Source organism: Hermetia illucens, chromosome 4, assembly GCF_905115235.1.
Source record: "Hermetia illucens chromosome 4, iHerIll2.2.curated.20191125, whole genome shotgun sequence".
NCBI classification, from domain to species: domain Eukaryota; kingdom Metazoa; phylum Arthropoda; class Insecta; order Diptera; family Stratiomyidae; genus Hermetia; species Hermetia illucens.
In genome coordinates this window covers 164,659,551-164,678,162 of record NC_051852.1, presented here as the reverse complement: position 1 = coordinate 164,678,162, position 18,612 = coordinate 164,659,551, and the positions used below count along the sequence as shown (strand labels likewise).

Below are 18,612 nucleotides of genomic sequence, written 5' to 3'. Positions count from 1 at the left end.
TAAACTACCATATGGAAAAGATTGGAGTAGTGGTTTCAGCTATGTGCAGCCAATGTGAGGAGGAGGAAGAGACAGACCTGCACTTTTTATGCAGCTGCCCGGCATCCTCAATCTCAGACGAAGACACCTTGGCAAGGTTTTCTTCAATGAAGAATCTGCACACTCTCTGCCTCTTGAGAATGTTCTCAGATTCGCTAAAGCCTGCGAACACCGTAGGCGGGAAGCCATTGAATAGGCAACTTACGGGGATAGTACAATGGGCCTAATAACGGCCTGAGTACTCGGAGCTGCGGCTCCCCCCAGTTAACTAAACTAAACTAACTAGAAGGCAACTCTATTATCCCCCTCTTATAAACCCCCCCCCCCCCCCCCCCCCTCCTTATTTGCAAGAAACTCTGACAGCCAGTTTTTGCAAGCCTCTATTGAGGCGAACTTAGTAGCACCAAGAGCGTTTTGCATGGACCGGAAGAGATGATAATCACTTGGTGCCAGGTCCAGACTATAAGGTGGGTGCGATAGGACATCCCATCCGAGCTCCATAGCTTCTGGCTGATCAAAAAAAAGCCTCCACTCGTTAAATTTTTTAATAAAAGCGGGCGGGTGGGGAAGGAACTAGGATGTGGGTTGGGATGGGGGGCATGCGGGAGGGGTTTGGGAAAGGAAGCTAGGAGTGGCGCTAAGGATGGGTAGGTTTTGAAAACTGGGATGAGGAGTAGATGCCGTTGTAGAAGATTACTCTACCGCCGGGGTCGAAAAGGAGGTTGCGGGACTGGAGAGATAAAAGGATTTGAGGGAACCGATGAGTTCGTAGAAGATTCTCTTCAACGATCTCGATCTGCATGGCCTGGGAGATAAGTGGATTTGGATGGAATATGGATTTTTCCAGGAATTTGAGGGCCTGACGGGCTAGGACGGCGTCAATGCGGGGCGTTTGAGAGGAGTCGTAGAGGATCTGGTTGGAGATGTATTTGGAGCAGTCTTCGTTCTTGTATATGTTGATGCAGTGGCGGAGGATACTGCGTTCTTTGCAGCGGATTCGTTCGATTTGGTGAGGGGAAGCATCGGACCAGAAGATGAAGCCGAAAACGAGGAGGGGATAGATAAGCTGTTTGTAGCAAAACAGCTTGACTTTCTGAGGTGTTGGGCTAGTGTATTTTAGGATTGGGTAGAGGGATTTGAAGGCACCTGTTGCACGGTTCAGTGCCTTCGTGATATGTGGGACGTGGGATAGGCGGGAATTGATTGTCACCCCAAGGTAGGCGACTTCTTTGACGGTTGGGATGGTGTCGTTGTGGATCTTCAGGGATAGGGTTGAAATGTCGTTCCTCATTTCCGGCGTCATCTTAGCGATACCACGGAAAACGATGGTTTCGCATTTTTGTGGATTTAGGGACAGTTTCCAGCGGGTGAAATACCAGTAGAGCTCGTCCAAATAGGAATTCAGGCGGGCTTCACCGGCAGGGATGTTTCTGGTGGAGGTGTAGAGGATGAGATCATCCGCGTATTGAAGGATCGGATTGGATTCTGGTGTGGAGTTGGTTTAGGAAGGTCTGCGGTAAACAGGGAAAAGAGGGTAGCGGAGAGGACTGACCCCTGAGGGATGCCAGCCAGGCTAGAATATGGGGAGGAGAGGTGTTCACGGAGTTGTACTTGGGATTTCCGCCCGTCAAGAAAGCTAAGAATTAGCTTGCAGAGGTGCGGATGGAACTGGAGGACTTCAGAAAGCTTGTATGCGAGTCCGTATTGCCATACGGAGTCGAAAGCCTTCTTTATGTCGAGGAGACAGGCTATGGTCGGAGCGTTCCGGTTGAGGCCGAGGAGGAAGTCCGATTTGAGCACGAGTAGTGCATGCTCGACTGGAATTGTGGGATTGAATGATTGAAGTCACAGTGCTCGTCGATAATGACTTTGATGATCCGCTCGAAAATCTTGGCGGAGGATGAGAGGATTGAGATAGGCCTGTAGCTATCGGGATTCAATGGGTTTTGGTTTTTTTTGGGGATAGGAACAATTCAAGCACTCTTCCAATCTGTTGGGAAGTGGGCGTTGATAAGGCAGTGGTTGATGATGGAGGACATAATGGGGGCAATGCTTGGGGCGCATTTCTTAAGGACGATGGAGGGGATTTTGTCAAGCCCAACCGATTTTTTGTTTTTAGAGGCAACGATGGCCGCCCCTACGGAGTCTGGGCTGACAAAGTGGATGGGGAGGATTGACTGCGGTTGTTGCGGCATCCATTTCCCTGTTATAGGTGTCGCGGAGGGGATTCTGGGTGGTGTTATTATTCGAGCTCGAAGCACCATGCTAACGAGATGGTGATCCGAGTCTATATCGGCCCCCCTATATGTTCTGACATTCATCAAGGCTGAGAGGTGGCGGCGTTCAATCAACACGTGGTCAATTTGGTTGAAAGTGGTCACGTCTGGAGAGGCCCATGTATGTTTGTGGACCGTAACTTAACACCGAGTAAATGGACCGCATTCTAAAGGGACTATTCGCATCCCGTACCGGATGATGAAAGTAGCACGGAGAGTGCCGAAGACTGCCCACTTTTCTCTATAAAATAATTTGAAGAGGCAATCCCTCTATGAAAAGCAAGTAGGAACAGGACTCGATGATATCCCGACAGAGGTATACAAACTGGTGATCCAACATCAGCCACATCCACTGCTCGGCGCATTCATCGCTTCCCTGAAAGAGGGCAATTTCCCTTCTCGTTGGGAGGTGGCAATGCTTGTGCTGATCAGCAAAGGGAAAGGAAACCCTGTGCCGCTTTCTTCATATTGGCCACTTTGTAGGCTTGACACTATCGGGAAAGTGTTCAAAAAGCTCATCAGAAGTAGACTCGTTGAAACGATACGTGTTGCTGGAGACTTATTCCCATGGCAGTTCGGTTTTAGAGTGGGTAGATCCACAGTTGATGCTGTCATCTAAGCCGTGGATGTCGTTTATCTTCGTAACGCTTGTCGTCATAAATGCCTTTATTTTCGTAACATGGAAAGACATTCTAGGCACACCAGACAATACTTTTCACGTGCCGAACTACCTCTTACGGATATTGGGGGATTAGTTGAGAAACCGCTTCCCGGTCTATGGGATGCTAGAAGGTCGGAAGAGGATGGAGGTCACGTTGGGGTTAGCGCAGACATCCATCCTAGGACCGGATCTTTGCACCGTGTCCTATGATAGTCTGCTTAGACTCGAAAAACCAGAAGAGCGGCGCTTGGTCGGTTGGGCAGATGGTGTTAAGGCACTTGTTGCCGAACGTACTGTCGAACAGGCGCAAAGTAGATTTGACAGACAGACTGATGCGACAGGTAAGCAGATGAATGATTGTTGATAGTTTCAACATTGCACTAAAAAAAACCGAACCGAACGGATAAGCACCTTGGACTGACGATTGACTCAAGGATGAGCCTTTTCGAACGAATCAAAACAGCAGCGGATAAGGGTGTACCTGGAGCTTCGCCCTTAAGTCGGTTAATGGCAAAGATTGGGAATCCTGCGTCTTACAAGCGCGTCTCTTGATGAGTTCATCGCAGTCTGTTTTGCTCTACGGCGCAGAGGTATGGACTCACGCTCTTTTTGGCTGGGGGAAATACATCTTGAATATGCATCTGGAATCTAGGACACGCATGCCGGACTCTTCTCGACTAAAACCTCCCATGTTTTCTCCGCACTCTCCCCGCGGGACCACCGTTTCGGTGTTGCTTCGCGGGGCTGTTCAGTTTTTAGCTGTTCCCTCCAACCAAGCTGCTACCGCTTTGCGTGGCGTTAATTGCAGTAGCTTCCCTTCTATGTTTCCACTGTACTTCTGCTGCTTTTAGTTACTGGTGGATCCGTTTCACCAGTGCAACTACCGCGTTCCATGTTGTATTTTAGTGTACCATATACTTTATCAGATTTTCCACCGTTAAACGGCTATTTAGCTCTGTTTCAAGTTTTTCTTTGAGCTTTGACATTTGGGGTAGGCGAAGAGAACGTGTTTTGCATTTTCGGCTGTACCTTCACACGTAGGACAATCGGGCGATTCATCTAGACAGAACCTATAAAGGTAACTCCTGTGTCCCCCGTGTCCGGTTAAGAGCTGAGTCAGATCGTAAGTCGTCTCACCGTGGTCCACATACCTATGTCTGGGATAAGCCTGTGTGCCCACCGGCCATTCTCCGCCTGGTCCCATGCAGTTTGCCATGCAACCAGTGACCGCAAACACTTACTTTGCTTGTTTAGGCTCGCTTCCTGATTCTTGTACAGACGACTTGCTTCATCGGTTAGAATATCTACCGGGATCATCCCCGGAATCACGCATGCTGCCTCATAAGATGTGAATTTCAACAGTTTTCTGTTTCCGCCGGTTTATAAAGAGCACAAATTCCGTCTTGTATTCGGCAAGCTTCAGTCCGTGGTCTTTAAGCCAAGACTTGATCGTCCGTATAGTCTTGTTCGCATATATCTGTGCTTCGTCGAGGTGATTGAATGTTATGACCACTCCAACGTGAGCTGCGAATCCGACGACAACGGCTTGTTTAGATACTGGAAGCCGTAAAACGCCATTATACATTAAATTCCATAGCAGAGCGCCCAAAACAGACCCCTGCGGAACTCCTGCCGTTATTATATACATCTTCGACCCTTCGTCCGTATCATAAAGTAGATTCTGCTGCCGGAAGTAATCTAAGATTATATTTAGTATGTATTTTGGTGTTTCTGCCGCGATGAGCGCTCCGATGATATGGTCCCATCTGGCAGAATTGAACGCGTTCTTGGTATCAAGAGTCACCAGTGTGCAGTATTTTCCTTCGTCGTAGGCTTTTCTGGCTAGTTCAGAAACTAGTTTGGTAGTATCAACCGATGATCGAGCCTTCCGGAAGCCAAACTATCAATTAATGGATATAAAAGGCTATAGATTACTTGCTCAAGGACCTTGTCTATTGTATTCAAAAGACAGATAGGTCTGTAGGATGTTGGTTCACCTATCGACTTACCTGTCTTCGGGATCAATACAAGCTTTTGTATTTTCCACTCTGCGGGGAAGGACTCTTCTTTTAGGCAGTCTGTAAATACCCGTGCAAACATGCTTGGTGCCATTCTAATTGCCAATTTCACCGTCTTGTTGAGGATTCGATCCATGCCGGGGGCTGCGGCATCCCGGATCCTTTTGACTGGATCCAAGACTTCGTCTGTGGTTACTGGAGGTATGTCTTCGGCGCTCATTGGTATCCTTGGGAAGATTATTTCCGGATGTTGGGGGAACAATGTCGAAACTATCTCCCACAATAATCTAGGACACATAATAGAAGGGGACCTTTTGCCTTTTATTGCTGACATAACGGACTTGTACGCTCCTCCCCATGGATCTGAGGCTGCCTCATCACAGAGTCGCTTGAAGCAATAATTTTTACTTTTCGTGATGGCCCACTGCAACTTTTTTCGTGCCGGTTTATATTCGAGGTACCATTGTTCATACTCTGGCATGTTTCTTCGGTATTGACTCCGCCTTCTGGCCTTCAAGCATTCCGTACGATACTTCGCTATTTCAGCGTTCCACCAGTAGTTAGGGTTACGCTTCCGAGAATGTGCACGTCTTGGCATGGAAGCGTCATATGCTCGGTATATCTGTTTTAACAGCTGCGATCTTTTTTCTATGGCCGTTCCAGTTAACTCGGTGTTCCACTGCAATACCTCGAGAAATGTATCCTTATCAAGTGCTCTTGATAATCAACCTGTTTCTGGTTTTTTCAGGTGAGTATGCATTGTTCTGGGTCGCTTCTCAATAGTAATATATATCGCCTTCTGTCTGTCCGTCACACGCAGACTGTAGCAGCCATTGATGCCAAATTTGGTGAAAATTTGGGAACTGTGAACGCTCCCGTATACAGTAAGTTACATATTGTTACGTAGAATTTAAGGGGAGGTCCCCATACATGCAAAAGGGGGGTGTTTGCACCAAATATAGTCATGTAGGGTATCAAACGAAAGGCCCCGATTAGTACTTTCCGAAGCTGGTCTTAGTTTTGACATTTGTTGGAAAGGCGGGGAGTCCGGGGGGTCGAAAGTGGTAATTTATTTAAGGGGGCCATTCTCAGAAACTGCCCAACCCAAATTTGAAAAAATCAAGAGGTTGCCATTATATGGTGGCTAGGCTCCGAAATACCTTCCATACCGATATCTGTTCCAATAAAGTTAGTAATAGTATTAGGGGTACCCATAAGTCATCAATTATTTGAGGATGAGTAATTTGTCATCAGTCGTGTACTAACAGCGAAAGTGATAACATCTAATTTACAGTGAACTTAAGTCGAGCAGGTAGTGAGTAACGTGTAACTAAGTGCATAGCAAGATTAAACTTGTTTTGACAAAATGGCGGCATTTGTACCATCAGAGGACCATATGCGGCATTGCATGTTGTTTCATTTTCACGCTGGTTTGAACGCAGCTGCTGCGACTAGAAAAATTTGCGATACGTATGGCGAAGTGTTGGAAGTTAACAAGTGTCAAAGTTGGTATAGAAAATTTGCCGCAGGTGATTATGACCTTAATGATATGCCGCGAAGTGGCCGACCCGTACAGTTCGACGAAGACGCGCTGAAGTCGCTAGTGGAAGCAGATCCGAGATTGACCATACAGGAATTATCGAGAAGCCTACAATCAACCTGGTCAACCGTACAAGACACTTACATCAAATCGGCAAAAAGTGTAGACAAGGTGTTTGGACTCCACATGAATTAAGCGAAAGCAATAAGGACCAGCGACGAACAATTTGCACATCTTTATTGACGAGACTGAACTCAGATCCATTTTTAAACAGGATCGTAACTGGTGACGAAAAGTGGATCCTGTACGATAATGTAAAACGCTCTAGACAGTGGCTTTCAGCAAATCAGGCGCCAAGACCGACATCAAGACCGACATTGACAATGAGGAAGGTTTTACTCTCAATTTGGTGGGATTGCAGTAGAATCATACACTTCGAGCTATTGAGACCAGGCGAAACGATAACAGCAGACTCATATTGTTCACAATTGGAACGACTTCAATCAAAGCTAATTGAAAAACGGCCAGCTCTAATCAATAGAAGAGGAGTCATTTTGCAACATGACAATGCCCGGCCTCACACAGCAAGAATCACGCAAGAAAAAATAAAGGAGTTAGGATGGGAAGTTCTACTTCATCCACCTTATTCACCAGATATTGCCCCATCGGATTATCATTTGTTTCGGTCGCTGGAACATTCCTTACGAAATAAAACTTTCAACTCTGCCACCGACGTCGAAAGGCACCTTCAGTCATATTTTGCTTCACGGCCGGCAGATTTCTACAGGAATGGAATTGAAAATTTGCGCAGCAGATGGCGAACTGTTATTGATAATAATGGAGATTATATAATTGATTAAGAAATAAAAATATTAAAGTTTTAATAAATTTTTAATATCTTACTTAAAAATAATGGATTACTTATGGGTACCCCTAATATATTACTATAATTTTCAGTAATCGGCTACAAAAACCTTCTTAAGTTCATCTTAGAACCAAGAAATTTTGCAGCAATATGGGCTATAATATAGAGCTTGATTTGACCAAGTTTGGTGGAAATCGCACTATTACTAACAAAGTTCTAATACGTCAAAATTTGAACACAGGGAATTTCTCATAAGACAAAATTATCGGGGAGATGCTAAGGGGCGCTGACTGGTGGAGCCGTTTTCCGTATTACGTTTGGGTTCTTCTTGCTGCAAAGAAGATAGAGCTCGACCGGTGGAGGGGTTCCGTGAACTAACAGTTCCCTTCCTCCACTTCCTTTCGGGTGGGGAATTGAATTTCCTAATTTGAAGGCACTCCAAGGCGGGTAAGTCCGGGGGCTAGTCCGAAATAATATGACAACCAGTTCCAGGCTAGCTCTCAGACAATGCGGAGGTTTTTAGTTGGTAGTTCGACAGCACACCATCGCAGGAGTCCAACACTCTGTGCGTAAGCGCGTTCACCTACTTTTCCTCCAGAAAAAGGCTACCCCTAGGGGGTGTGCCTTTGTCAAGTTAAAGACGATCAAAAACTTTACCTTGAAGATAGGTAGATGTGATTATGTAATTGTCTGTTATATTAAAACTTGATGTAAGCGAGGGGGTTGCGCTATTTATCAACCGTTTTTGTATAGGAAAACAAGCGGGGAAAGCATATAGTTGTGGCGCGCAGGATTCGCGGCATTCGAAATTTATTTTGAATGTTGCGAATGCGAGCGGACAGATGACGTCACCTGGCGTTTCATCCTGGCGGATGTCAGCTTCCGCAGACTTTTTGTGTCACTATGGGTTGCTGGTGGACTTGCAAAACAAATCTCTTGTAGATTCCACGACCAACCTTAATTCGTCGGGGCAAATGGTATCTCACCCAGGCAATAATCTTTGTGTTCCTTTAGAAGACATTACCGACTCTCGTGTTCGGGAACTTCTCCAAAAGTTCAGCCAGATTACTACCGAGTGTAGTCTCTTCAAACCAGTGAAGCACAATATCCAGCACCCCGATCTTCTCGAAGGTGCGTCCTCTACCATCCCAGAAACTGGCTATTGCGCGGAAAGAATTTGGGTAACTCGTTCAACAGGGTATCTGCAGGCCCTCAAACAGCTGTTGGTCTTCCTTGCGCTTTCCGCGCAAACCAGGCGCTTCCAACAACCATTTTGTGTGAGCCTGCTAATTGAATAATCCGCAGTCCGTTATCATTTGTATTTTCGTGTAAGCTATGGAAGCCAACGTATCGCCTGAATACGGTTTCATAATAGCTTATTCGTGTTTGTTTAATGCACAATTCTCTTTGTGAATCATTTTCTGATTTTCAATACATATTTACGGAATTTTAATGACCCATTTGACATTGGTTATATAAATTAAGATGTCCTGACAGAGTCTGACGTCACACCTGATAACTGACTCCCACCAAGCACGCACACCAGATGTACTTAGCATGCGAATACGCTGAATAACAAGCGTCAAATCCCCTTCTCATATATCAACTCCTCGCAGGATTATTACGCTCATTAGCATGAAATTTATGAGTTGCTTCGAAAACTTAAAATTTAATTACCGAACCCCTTTTGTAACTCATACGCCCAAGACTGATAGTCTTCCATCTACCGGGATAGTAGCTTTCCTTAACTTCCTCTTCGTTTTCTGTAACATGGAAGCTCCTCATGTCTCCTCCTAAATACCATGCCTTAGTGTACACATTACTTGGAATTCCAAAATGGTGACATGTAGCTCACAACCCCCAGCACTTTCGTACCCTCCAAAAGAAGGAACGAAAGTCATAGAGTACTTCCAGTTACACTTAGACATTGGATCCCTCCCCTCACATGGTCCGTACGAGCAAACATTCTCGCATGACTACTAGGCAACTCCAAGATATTCTCACTCAAGTATGAAATTAAGATGGATTTCGAGAAATGTATGAAATTAAATTTGAAAGTTTCTGAGTGTAATAAACGCAAGAGAAAGTGATTTTATGGAATTCTCAAGTTATTCTCTGAAAAATTAATGTTGCCAAGTCAGACGATAAATTACATCTCTCTTCGGAGTCCTTCGGAAGTGTCCTTGTACCTTTTTTCTATACCGCATCATAGTACGTACGTTCATGTGACTGGAATGCCTAACAAATGCCCAATTTTTCGTTCTGGATAATGAAGACAAGTGGATGGGTGGATTTTCAATGTTATTTTCAATTTTCCTGAAGGGACTGTCTCGACGTAATGGGCCATTTTCTATCAAAACGACATTTTTACAGTCGCGACAGGAATTCGTACGCAAATAAATTACGCTTAGGCCAAGACGTTCATCATATCATTCATGCAGACCTGATGGGAGAAAGGAAAATGAGATGATTCCCCAGGGTCGGAAGTTTTTTCAGGGGCCTCCCTACGATCCTGGTGTTATGCCTGTTACCGTTCCAAACCATTAACATTCATTTTTGCACTCGATATGGGACGTGAGCTATCAAATTCTATATAACATTTACGAAATCCTCCAGGATCTTATTTCGTCCTTGAAGTTATAAAGTGTTCACACCTTTAACGGGTCGCTTACGATACGAGGTGTGACGTCCCCGAGGTGCCCGAGTAAGTAGTTCTGACCCCCTAGTTGGCAGTATACCTGCGTCCTCGGTAGTAGCTTTGAGAAAGCCTCTCGGTGAAGAGCGAGCCGCATGTTGCGACACACTGGGAGTCGACAGCTCTCTATCGATGTCGATGGGGTGATGTGAACTTAGCTGTGCCAAGGTGTTAGTTGTGACGCGTATCAGAAGCCAGCCCCTTCGGGATCCTGGTCGTGCTTTGAACTAGTGTTAATAGATCCCATTGCCCCGAGCTAGCGCTGATTGATTCATGAATTCCGTGATCAGCTAAGCGTAGGTCAGGACTCAGGGAACTGGGGTCGGGGCTGTGTCCCTGAGGGTACACCAGTTCCTGATTACTGCCGCTTGTGAATTTTCCATGGAGAATAAACCAATAAAAAAATCGACTAAATAGCAGGGAAAGAGGAAGAGCTGAGTGTGTTTCGGCGCAACACAGAAATACGTCGTTCGCCGCAGCGATCAGCGAAAGAGGCAGCGAGAGCTGACAAACCCAATGTGACACCGTGACGTCCAAATAAAGAGAAAGTGGCGCGACTGACCGTGCCAGGACAGCCACTCCAATGCCCTGTAGGCCCCTTGTTCCAAAAAAAAACCATTTTGACTCGCTAGTGCTGAGCAGATGGATTCGGATACGAACTGAGTGCAAGTGCAGTCGACCATCCTAGCTATAGCCGAAGAGGAAAGGATCATCAGAAAATGCGCAGCAGTGATGAAGCGTATGCAAAGGCTTCAAAAACGGACTAATCGAACTGGAAGAACTATCGGATCGCACCTCCTTCTACTGGCAACCGTGGAGAACAACCGAAGACGATTGGAAAGCATAAACCACCGCACTCCCCGCTGAGAACGCTACTTGCATCAAACGGACCACCGATAGCCCATTGTAAAGCGAACTGCGGAAAAGCCGGGAGAGGACGACGTGCCTGAAAGAGACTTTATCAAAGTAGTTTCCAGGGCCCAAAAAAAGAAGCCGAAAAAAGATAAAAGGAAAGAACTGACTACACCGCCAGAGACCCGTCTGTCCAAAGAAAAAGAGGCTACAAACCAAAAGCCAGTAACAGAAAAGACGAGGAAACGAAAAAGGACTAGACCGTCGGCTCTGCTGATTAAGCCAAGATATTTGCGGAGGTCCTTAGTGAAATCCGCTACAGGATGAAACCCAAAGACAATGGAGCAGAAGTGTCTTCCATACGGAAAACGAGGTACGTTCGGCGAAGTAGTCAAAGGGTTATTGGGAAGAAGGCTCTTGTTCCTAGCCTAGAGCCCATATGCTCTCTGGAAATCCGGGATCATTACAACCTCACAGAAAAGCTCGAAGTGGAGGAGGTGATAAAGCGTGAATGTCCAGAGGTAACCAATTCCCGAATAGATATCACCTCCAAGAAAACTTCTTAGCAACGAAATTTGGATGGGTAGTATGCAGGGTACGAATGCGGATAGTCCCCACCACAGTGCGACTGTGGTGGAAGTCCCCAAGCAGTATGCCAGGAAGCTCTTTAGCAGCGATGAAATCAAAATTGGATCGATAGTGTGGAGGGTACGAATGCGGATAATCCTCATCAAGTGTTACAAGTGTCTGGACTATGGACACACGTCAACAACTTGCAAGGGACCGGACAGCATGTCAGAGATGCGGCTAGGTAGGTCAGCAAGCGAAGACCTGCAATGAAAGCGAAAGTTGTGTTCTCTGCAGGGATCTTGGCGCATCTAGTGAGAACGTCGTACACACTGCGGGCTCGGGGTGGTGTCCAATCTTTAGAGCGGCACTGGAAAAGGCTAGGGCACGAATGGCATGATCCGTATTTTACAAATTAACATGCACCGGAGTGCAACCGCTCACCAGTTGCTGACACAGTTCGCTGCGGAGGTAAATGCTGATCTAGTGCTAATCAGCGAGCAATACCAAAACAGGAACCCGGCTTCATGACACCTCGACTTATCGGGACCGCTACCATCTGGATTCAGGACGACGTTCGACTTCGTGTTTTTCCCGAAGGCCGAGGGAATGGGTTTGTCTGGATTCGGTGTTTAGGAATAACGTTTTTTAGCGTTTACCTGACGCCGAATGAGACGGTACCAGACTTTCGGCGCCAGTTTGATGCTCGGGAGGGCAAGGTTTCGAGCACGGAGAGACGAATCTTGGTAGGCAATGATTTTAATGCTAAAGCCCTTAAATGGGGCATGCCTCAGTCAGACTCCAGAGGGAAACAGGGAAACGGATTCTAAAAAATGGCGGCGAGAACCAGGCTCGTAGTTTTAAACACCGGATCCACGCCAACGTTTCAGCGCCCACCGTGTGAAGGAAGTATTCCTGGCATCACTTTTGCGTCGAAATCTCTGACATCATCGGTGGACGGGTGGCGAGTCCCAGAAGACTTCTCGGCAAGTGATCACCAGTACATCGCGTTCCAAGTTGCCTACTTGCCGGCGGGCACTAACGTGACGCTCCCCCTGCCTATGGAATGTCGCGAAGGTGAACATCAGGAAATTCGACAAAGCTCTTGGAGCAGGCAAGACCGCGCTGCAGGGCGCTCCGGGGGGTGGTAGTGTTGCAGCTGACATCAGTGATGAACCTGATAACAACGGCATGTGAGGCTTCTATGCCCCGGAGGGGCCCCAGGCGCGACAAGTCTTCTATGTACTGGTGGACGGCAGAAATTGCCGACCTACGGAGGAAGTGTCATAAGCTCCGCCGTTTGGTACAACGTTTTCACGTCAACGGCATGTGCCATAAAGGCACAGTATAGATCAGCAAAAAAGAGTATCCGCAGCGCTATAAATAAAAACAAAGCTCGCGGCTGGCAGAACTTTATTAACGAGTTGAATGAGGACCCGTGGGTATTTGGTTATAAGCTTGTCACCCGGAAAATCGGGGCTCTGCGGAGGCCCTGCGTACTAAGTACCGACTAGATGGACCGCATTGTACAGGAATTGTTCCCCAGACACCCTGTACGGGTTGATGTAAATAGCGCGAAAAGCGTCGAAGATTGCCCCCCTTTTCACAATGAGACAGCTCGAAAAAGCGGTTCTCACTACGAAGAACAAGAGGGCGCCAGGCCCTGATGGTATCCCGGCGGAAGTTTACAAACTGGTGTTACGCCAACGGCCAGAATTGCTGCTTGAGGCGTTCAGATGCTGTTATGGAGATTGTAGATCCGGTTCATCAAGCCGAGGCACACAGCCGCCTATCTCGACGGATAGTGCTCCTCATAACGCTTGATGTCAGAAATGCCTTCAATTCCATAAGATGGACAGATATGCTAAGCACACTAGAAAACCCATTTCACGTGCGAAGCTATCTCTTGTGGATATTGAGGGATTATCTGAAAGACCGCTCCCTGCTCTATGAGACGCTAGAGGGCTAAAGAAGGATGGAAATCACGTCGGGAGTAGCACATGAATCCATCCTAGGGCCGGACCTCTGGAACGCTTCCTATGATAGTCTGCTGAGACTCGATATGCCCGAAGAGTCGTGCCTGGTCGGTTATGCAGACGACGGTGCGGTACTTGTTGCCGGACGCACTGTTGAACGGGCACAAAGTAGACTTGGCATATTGATACGACGGGTAAGCAGATGGATGGCTCCTCACGGTTTCAGCCCTGCGCTGGAAAAAACCGAAGTAGTCATCTTGACCAGAAGGGGAATCCCAACCCCGCGTCCCGTATCGATCGACAAGTGGACTATAGAGTCAAAACCAGCGGTTTAATACCTTGGTTTAATGCTCGACTTGAAGATGAGCTTCTTCCAGCAAATCAAAGCAGCAGCGGATATTGCTGCAGATGGAGTCGCGGCCTTGAGTCGGATAATGGCGAATGTTGAGGGTCCTATATCTACTAGGAGACGTCTTCTTATGTGAGAAACGCAGTTCGTTCTGCTCTATGGCGCGGAGGTATGGGCTGATCCCCTTGACAAGGAGGTGCATCGTAAGCACCTTGCTCATGTGCAGAGGCGGGGAGCTTTGCGGGAGGCATCTGCTTATCGCACCGTCTCCGAACCGGCTGTGATGGTGATCGCGAGAGTGATCCCCATTGCCCTCCTTGCCAAGGAGCGCAAAGCTATCTACCGCCATACGGGCGAGAACTTAAAAGAAGTGGTTGCCCGTGAAGAACGTCACACGCGGCTCATCGACAATTTAGACCCCCCGGTTGAAGCGGGCATGGAGGTTTCCAGTCTTACCTGCACAGGGATGGGAAGGTGCGATCGGCTGATTTTGTGTTCTGCAATGGAGTGGCGGACGACGCTGAACACACCTTTTTCTCGTCAGCAACTTTATGTAGGCACAGGGGAGCTCTCTCCAGACAACATTGTCAGAGAGATGCTGAAGAGCGCTGGCAGCTGGAATCGTATTGCACATTATGTTCGGGCTCTTTTTATTGCGAGGAAGATTGAACTCGACCGGCGGAGGAATCGGACTCCTTACCTCCCCTCCCCTCCCGTTGGTGGAAGGAATTCCCTGACTTGATGGCTCCCAATGCCGGGAGAGCGGGAGGGTTAGCCTGAAGTAATGTGTCAAACGGTTCCAGGCTAGTTCTCTGATGGCAGAGAGTCCGACAACGTACCTCGCCCCCCTAACTGACCGCAGTGTTGATCAGATCAGGCCGATCTATTTCTGAAGAACCGTAAGAATAATGAGAACCAATTCTTTCCATTAGTTATGTAGATTATTTGCCAACCAGAGGTCCTTAACCGAAAGGTTTTGGAGTAACGTTAGATGCAAACTTCCCAATGCTTCTAGTATAAATAAGTACTTTTTTTTTTGGGGTAGAGTAGGTGAATGCATTTACGCACACAGTGTTGGACTCCCGATTCGGTACGTCGTTGGACTACCAACTAAACACCTCCCCATCGTAACCTGGAACCGTTTGTCACTTTACTTCGGGTCAGCCCCCGAACTCTCCCGCCTTGTGGAGCCTTCAAATCAGGGAGTTCCTTTCACCAACGGGAGGGGAGAGGAGAAAGAGAACTGTCAGTTCAAGGAGCCCCCTGCCATCCGGCTCCTCCACCGGTCGAGTTCTATCTTCTTAGCAACGAGAAGGGCCCGAGCGTAATAGGCAACACGGTTCCAGCTGTCAGCAGTCCTCAGCATCTCTTCGACAATGTTGTCTGGAGAGAGATCCCCTGTGTTTAAATAGAGCTGCTGACGAACCCCATCCCACCTTCCACAAGAAAAAAAAGTGTGGTGGGAATCGTCCACAACTCCATTGAAAAACACACAATCCAGAGAACGCGCCTTTCCAATCTTGTGCAGGTAAGACTGAAAACTTCCATGCCCACTTAAAAATTGGGGAAGGAAATAGTCAGTCTCACCATGCTTCCGATTCAGCCACGCACCTAAGTTGCCGATGAGCCGCGCAGTCCATCTGCTTCTAGTTTCATTTTGCCAAGAGAGCTGCCACTCGTCTAGAGTGTGTTGCCGTTCTTCGCGAGCAACCACCTCCCTTGGCTAATCGCCCTTGCGCTTGTATATGGCCTGACGCTCCCTAGCAAGAAGAGCAACGGGGATAACTCCCGCGATCACCATCACGGCCGGTTCAGAGACTGTGCGGTACACAGACGCCACCCGTAAAGCTCCCCGTCTCTGTACTTGCGCGAAGCGTCTACGATATACCTCCTTGTTAAGAGCGCCAGCCCATACCTCTGCGCCGTAGAGCAGGACAGACTGCGTTGTGCTCATCAGAAGACGTCGCCTACTAGACGTAGGACCCCCAATGTTTGCCATTAGCCTACTTAACGCCGAAACTCCAGCCGCAACCTTGTTCGCTGCTGCTTGGATTTGCTCAGAAAAGCTCATCTTTAAGTCAAGAGTCAACCCGATTATCGACTCGCCGAACGATATGGGACGCAGGGTCGGAATTCTCGTCAGGATGACTACTTCGGTTTTTCCAGCGCAAGGTTGAAACCATGAGCAGTCATCCATCCGCTTACCCGTCGCATCAATATGCCGAGTCTGCTTTGTGCCTGTTCGACAGTGCGTCCAGCAACAAGCGCTGCGACATCATCTGCGTAGCCGACCAGGCGCGACTCTTCTGGCATGTCGAGTTTAAGCAGGCTGTCATAGGTAGCGTTCCAGAGGTCCGGCCCTAGGATGGATCCCTGTGCTACCCCCAACGTGACCTCCATCCACCTTTGACCCTCTAGTGTTTCATAGAGCAGGAAGCGGTTCCTCAGATAGTCCCTCAAAATCCGTAAGAGATAGTTCGGCACGTTGAAGGTATTGTCCAGTGTGCCTAGAATGTCTTTCCATCTTACGGAATTGAAGGCGTTTCTGACGTCGAGCGTTACGAGGACCACCACCCGTCGAGTTCGGCGGCTATGTGCCTCTGCTCGTCGAACGGCGTCCATGACCTGCATGACAGCATCAATTGTCGATCTCCCTGCCCTAAAACCAAACTGCCGGGGAGATAAATCTCCGGCAGCGCGTATCGCTTCAGCGAGTCTACTTCTGATGAGCTTTCCCAGCAGTATCAAGCATACATAGTGAGCGGTATGAAGACGGCAGTTCGGGATCGCCTTTCCCTTTAGGGATCAGCGCAAGACTCGCAACTTTCCAACGAGCAGGGAAAATGCCCTCTTTCAGGCAAGCGTTGAATCCGCCGAGCAGTAGGTCTGGCCGGTGTTGAAATACCAGTTTGTACACCTCTGCTGGAATACCATCGAGTCCTGGCGCCTTCTTGTTTTTCATAGAGAGGACTGCCTGTTCCAACTCTTTTACAGAGAAAAGTGGACAGTCCTCTGCGCTCTCCGCGTCGACGTCACCATCCCATACGGGGTGTGCAGGGAAGAGTGCCCTCACAATGCGGTCCATCTACTCGGCCTTAAGTGAACAGGGTTTCCGCATAGCCCCGATTTTTCGGGTTACAAGTTTGTAACCGACTCCCCACGGATCCCCATTCACCTCGTCGATCAGATCTTGCCAGCAGCGAGCTTTGCTCTTGTTTATTGCGCTGCGGAGTCTCCTTTTGGCTGATTTGTACTCCATCATTATGATACATGCCTCTTTCCGGTCGCCTAGACGTTGTGTTAAGCGGCGGAGCCTGTGACAATCCTTCCGGAGCTCTGCGATTTCCACTGTCCACCAATACATGGAAGGTTTGCCGCACCTCGATGTTTTTCTTGGGATGGAGGCTCCGCAGACCGTCGTTATCAGGTTCATAACTGAATTTACGACAGTGTCAGCAGCGGCGCCACCGCCCCCAGGAGTACCCTTCAGCGTGGACCCACCTGTTCCCAGAGTTTCGACAAACTTCCCGGTGTTCACTTTCGCGACGCTCCATACACAGAAAGATGGCTGGGGTGACGCACACCGAGATTTTGTGTCCACCACTTCAAAAGCAATGTATTGGTGGTCACTTGCCGAAAAGTCTTCCAGAACTCGCCACCCGTCCACCAGCGACACCAGTGATTCCGATGCGAAGGTTGCGTCTGGAATGCTTCCTTGGCAGCCCGGGCGCCGGAACGTTGGGGTGGATCCGGTGTTTAGAACTACCAGTCCTATTCTCGCCGCCATTTCCAGAATTTGTTTCCCTCTGGAATCTGTGTGAGGCATGCCCCATTCAAATGCCCTAGCATTGAAGTCACCCCCGACCAGGATCCACCCATCCGTGCTTAGGATAGCGTCCTCCAAAGCCTCAAGCCTCCGACGAAAGTCCGGCATCGTCTCATTCGGCGTAAGATAGACACTAAAAAACGTTATCCCTGAACACCGAATCCAGACAAAGCCATCCCCTCGGCCTTGGGCAAGAACCCCCAGGAAGGTGCCGTCCCGAACCCAGATGGCAGCGATACCTGACATGTCTGGGTGCCATGAAACTGGGCCCTTGTTTCGGTACTGCTCACTGATGAGTACTAAATCAGCTTTGGTCTCCGCAGCGAACTGCGCTAGCAACTCGTGAGCGGTTGCACTCCGGTGCATATTGATTTGTAGGATGCAAATCATGTTGACCGTATCCTAGCTCTTTCCAGTTCTGCTCTGAAAACTGGACACCGCCCCGATCCCGCAGTGTGCGCAATGCTCTCATCAGTCGCGCCACGGTCCCTGCATAGGACGCAGCTTTCCTTTTCATTGCAGGTGTTCGCTTTATGGCCTGCCTGACCGCATTTACGGGGCATGTTGCCCTTCTGTCAGGTCCCCGACAGTTTGCAGATGTGCGCCCATAATCCAAACATCTGTAACATTTGGTTGGGGCGGTCCGAATTCGTATCCTACACACTACCCAACCAATTCTTATTTTCCCGCTGTTTAGAAGCTTCGTCGCGTATTGCTCGGCAACTTCCACCACAGCGAGTTTTTAGCCTCGGGAGTTTGCGGAGGTGATACCAATCCGGACATTGGTTACCTCCGGGCATTCGCGTTTGATGGCCTCTTCTACCTCAAGGTCAAGGTCTCGGATTTCTAAAGCACACGTGGGTTCCAGGCTAGAAACCAAAGCTTTATCTCCTAGAAGCCCCTTGACTACTTCACAGAACGTGACTTTATTTATAGTCTTCGGGCCTA

The 18,612-nt window shown here is 48.3% G+C and overlaps 1 protein-coding gene across 1 annotated transcript in view; it reads left to right on the top strand.

Moving 5' to 3' along the window:
• Window positions 1-18,612, top strand: part of LOC119654722 (neuromodulin) — a 74,396-nt gene that overhangs the window by 54,156 nt on the left and 1,628 nt on the right. The window lies entirely within an intron of this gene.